The 4,876-nt window shown below is 50.3% G+C and overlaps 1 long non-coding RNA gene across 1 annotated transcript in view; it reads right to left on the minus strand.

Moving 5' to 3' along the window:
* LOC116081835 overlaps nucleotides 1-4,876 on the minus strand; it is an 18,836-nt gene that overhangs the window by 7,719 nt on the left and 6,241 nt on the right. The window contains exon 2 of the long non-coding RNA XR_004115028.1: nucleotides 337-511. This is a non-coding gene — a long non-coding RNA (uncharacterized LOC116081835). The remainder of the gene's footprint in view (nucleotides 1-336; nucleotides 512-4,876) is intronic.

A 4,876-nucleotide genomic window follows, 5' to 3' on the forward strand; every position in this document is an offset into this window, starting at 1 on the left:
CATCCCTGCTTCCGTCCTACTGGCCTTCTAATACCTAGACATAGGCCTCCCAACACTCCGCCCCGTCTGGGGCTCAGCAGAGCCACCTGTTTCCTGTCCTTGGCCTGGGCAAGCCTGTGCCCTGGCCTCACCCATGTCCTGACAGATCCACAGCTGCAGCTCCCCTCCCTCCTCAGCCTGTCCAGCCACACCCTGAACGCCAACCTGGCAGATCTCTGACTCCAGGGAACAGGAATGCTACTGGAGAACTTGGGTCACAGGACTTCAAGAGGGGGTGAGCTGGAGCTGACTGGTCTTGCAGCAGCGAGGCCCTTTGGAAAGGGAGGGCCCACTCACCCAAAACAGCTGGGAGTGGAAATTTCAAGAGGCGGGCGGAGGAATGAAGTCAATGGTGACAGGAGCTGCCATTGTCCAGGGGACCGTGTGGGTGCTGCTTTCCACACGCTGCTTCCTTGAACCTTCTCACAACCACACGAGCTAGGTTGAACTTCTTCACGTTAAGCCATGCAAGCTGAAATTCAGAGAAGTTGTGTCATTCAGGGGAGGTCACACAGTAAGCAAGAATAGTCCTTATCTCCTCTTCGTGCAGGGACCAGAGCTAAGTGAGAACGCCTCTTTCCTGATTGGGCAAGAGGAGGCCCTGAACTTACTCCCATTAGGGTGGCCTCATCAAATAGTCTCCTGCTGAGCCACCTAAAGAAGTGGCCTTGAGTAAAAAGGGGCACGGCTGAAATCTCCAGAGAGACTGCCTTGTGTTCTGAGAGGCAGAGGGAGGGACAGAGCTGTGATGCTGAACATAAGAGGGGGGCCTCATTTGGGTTTCAACCATGGCAGGCTCTTGTGCTCAGCCCAGCCCCTCTCCTGGGGCACAGGAAGAGGAAAGCTGGTGTATGTGAGGAGGTGTCTCGAGTGTATAGACTTGCCCTGGTTGGACTGGACAGACAAAAGTCCCATCAACTCACAGAAGGAAAAGAGAGGATTTCAGATTTCCTGAGGGCTCCTGATAAGTGGGGAAGGCAGCCCGGGCAGTGGATGAACCTCATCTAGGAGAAGGATCCTAATTCCTACAGCAGTATCTGTGAGCTTGATGACAGGAGGTTATTTAGACTCTGTGTCATGGAGAAGAGCCATGCAGCGCCCACTACAGGTCTCCTTGTTTATGGCATTGGAGCTCTGAGGACGGGTGTGGCTCACCTGTCATCCTGAGAAATGGGCTGAGGCCTGAGGGAGGCTAGATCCAGCCCAACATACAGGTCTACGGTGGCAGCCCCTGCCTTGCCTCTCACCTTCAGAGCAGAGTTTGCTCCAGCCAGATTTGAGGCCCAATTAGGTGCCTGAACCAAGAGTTAAGGACCTCACACATCTCTCAGAGGCACTTTTGGCCCACTTTACAGGACTTCTTCCTTGCTCCCAGGGCTCTGCCCTGTGCTGGCCTTCTGCATATGTAGTCTTCGCTCTGTGACTCCAGCTAGTAGCAAGCTTAAGCATCCCTTTGCTCTTCAGGAGGAGGGCGACCTTTGTGACTGAACTGGCAGCTTGCTTGCTGAGAGGTTAAAAGAGCTCAAAGTATGAATGAAACCTCTTCTCCGTGAGCCTGCCTGGGAGCAGGTCGGGCCAGAGAACCTCCTGGAAACAGACAGATCTGCTGTGTCAGCAGGGGTGGAATTGTCAAGGAGCCTCCTTCTGATAACTGACTCCAGGCCCAGAGGTGGTGTCATTCCCCAGAATGACTATATTTGGGATTCTAACCCTCCAACTTAACAAGAGAGTAAATAAGGGGAGTGTTCTTCCAGAAAGGTTAGCAGCCGAACCATGAAAGTTGTGAGCTTCTGTCAGCCCCCCCCCCCGGGGGGGACTTCTTTCATAGAACACCCATTAGCCGAGCCATGGATCTGAACCTCTAAGAAGGGACCAGTTCCTCCTGGTCTGCATGGTTGTTACAGCTAGAAGCTACAGGTGAGATACCCCTGTGAGTTCCTGGTGAACTCTGCCTGACACCACCCTCTTCTGCAGACATCCAGACCTGGGCATGGGGGTTGGGGTGGGGGTTATCAAAGACACTGGCCTGCTGGGTGTGGTGAATAGGAGGCCAGAAAGGATTGAGGTTAGGTGGCTAGGCTGAGGATGCTGAGAGAGGCCTTCTTGGTGACACACCAAATAACAACAGTTCCTAACCCCTGCTGGGCAGGGATGCCACCCTTCAGCACCTGGGTTAGAAAACACCAACTGGTGGGTGCTTCACTGCTCCGATGAAAGCCAGTGCCTGATGCATTTGCATCTCTCACTGCAGGCACAGGGGCAGAGGACTTGAGAGGAGTATAAGAGACCAATCAGAGCTCCCAGGCCTTCCATCTCTGGCCTCTTCACTAGATAACATTGACCTGAACACCACAGTTATCAGATGCCCTACTGGGTAACAGAACCAAGTGAAGGACACCCCCAGTTCACATTTACACATATACTCCGTGATACAAAACAGAGTTAAGTCTGTGCACTATTGTGCACAGCCTTGGGTGCTGAGCTGTGGGAGGGTTAATCACGCACACACACACACACACACACACACACACACACACATCCTCAAGATTCAAGAGTAATAAATTTAGATCACATACTTTGAAAATTAAGAGCAAGGTCTTAAACATTCTTCAAAATAAGCCCAGTACGGTGGTGTATGTTGTTAATCCCAGCATTCAGAGGCAGAGACAAATGGATCTTTATGAGTTTGAGGCCAGCCTGCTGATCTACATAGTGAGACTGGTCTGAGGGGGGTGGGGATTGTTCAAAATAACTGACATAGTAAGAGTCCAAGTGGGAAAAAAAATGCATAAAGAAGGAAAACAAAAAAGATGGCAGGTACATGGGACAGGATGACAGAGTGGGATGATGGGATAATGGGATGATGGGGTGGGATGATGGGATGATGGGGTGGGATGATGGGATGATGGGGTGGGATGATGGGATAGATGAGATGGAATGATGGAGTGATGGGGTGGGATGATGGGATAGATGAGATGGGATGATGGGATGATAGGGTGGGTATTGAGGATTGGTTCTAATTCTTTGATTTAATGGGGAATCTGCGTTGTCCAAACGCTGAAGATCCTTGTCCCAATTGGTTTTTGATCAGTCAATAATGATGCCAGCTGCTAATAGCTGGGTAAAGAAAGAGAGATGGGGTAAGACCTTTAGATTGGTGTGGGCTACGAACTGAGAGAGGAAGGGACAGAGAATTGCCATGATGTGGTGGGAGACAGATCAGATTCAGAGGAGTGAGCCAATGAGCCATGTAAGAATTCAGGTGTGTGGCCACTGGCCACTCCCCTGACTGGGCCTGGGGGAGAAAGCAGAGGATTAGAACTGCTCAGCCTTTGAACCAGCCAAAGCATTTTAAAATTAACTGGTGTGTGTGTGTGTGTGTGTGTGTGTGTGTGTGTGTGTGTTTCATTCACAGATCCAAAGATTCCCTGGGTGGGCGGCTGGAAGCTCAACCTGCCAGAGCACAAAGTGGTATAGCCCAAACTCAGTGAGAGAGAACTGAGAGGAAAAAAGAGGAAGCTTTGCTCCTGCCAGGCTCCTGACTGAGCACCTACTATGTGCAGGGTCTTCAGTTCTATCACGTATTTGTTTTCACAGTGGAGTCAGAAGAGGGTATGGTCAGCTTCATGCTGTTGATGAAATGCCTGAGGACCCAGGAGATGAGTTACATGAGTGAAGCCATACAAGGGAAGCAGAGCAGGGAGTAACCTCCTCTTCTTGATTCCAGAGACCTTGCCCCCCTTAGTTTCCATCAGCTCAGTGGCTCGGTTGACAGGACCTTCAGGAGGGTGGTCCTGGAGCCTTACCTCTGTTCCTGACAACAGGCCTTCCTCAGTGAGTGTGTAGTGACCGAGAGGGCAGGGTTAGGTAGGTGGTGGGGAGAACTACTTTTTTTTCACTAACGGAACTCGAGGAAGATCAGAGGCCACAGACCCATTCCTAAGAGAGCTGTGCTTTGGTCTCATTGGACTGGTGGCACATATATGCTTGTGACCTCAGATGTGTATTTCCCAGCCAGGGAAACGAGAGGAGAATGGGGCCCAGTGTGTGAGGGGCCAGTCCAGACCTGCCAACAAGGCTACTGCATCACATGCTTGCTTCCTACCTTTTATTGGCTCTTCGGCTGGGTGCTCTCAGCACCTCTGGAAACAACCCCCAGAGCTTGAGCCCCACCCCAGAGATTCTGCAATTACCTGAATTGGAATGGGATAAAGGTAACAAAATACATTAAAATTCTAATTTTCTTTCTTTCTTTCTTTCTTTCTTTCTTTCTTTCTTTCTTTCTTTTCTTTTTGTTTTTTTGTTTTGTTTTGTTTTTTTTCAAGACAGGGTTTCTCTGTGTAGCCCTGGCTGTCCTGAAACTCACTCTGTAGACCAGGCTGGCCTTGAACTCAGAAATCTGCCTGCCTCTGCCTCCCAAGTGCTGGGGTTAAATGTGTGCGCCACCACTGCCCAGCCAAAATTCTAATTTTCTGACCTGGCAACTCTGATTGTGACCCGCTGTGGGCCAGCTGCCCATTTCAGGGGAAAAGAGAAAACACTTATTAGGCCCCACTGTGTGCCACCTTCTGTCCCACAGCATGGGGAACTTACCAAGTTGCAGTTACGAACAAGCAGGGCCATGAAGAGAATTAAAATCTGATTTTGAAATTGCTATTCTCCTGATATGATTCCAACTCTTTCAAGATTCCTTGGGTGAGATCTCCTGGACTTGTCCCCATTCTAACTGAAAAAGCTCTCCTCATTGTTAGGTCCCAATGCCTAATATAGCAGTGACACTGACAATGTCCTAAATGTCAGTCTGAGTCCAGCTCAGGATGGACTCTGACCAGGCAAA

Source organism: Mastomys coucha, unplaced genomic scaffold (assembly GCF_008632895.1).
Source record: "Mastomys coucha isolate ucsf_1 unplaced genomic scaffold, UCSF_Mcou_1 pScaffold7, whole genome shotgun sequence".
Classification (NCBI taxonomy): Eukaryota; Metazoa; Chordata; class Mammalia; order Rodentia; family Muridae; genus Mastomys; species Mastomys coucha.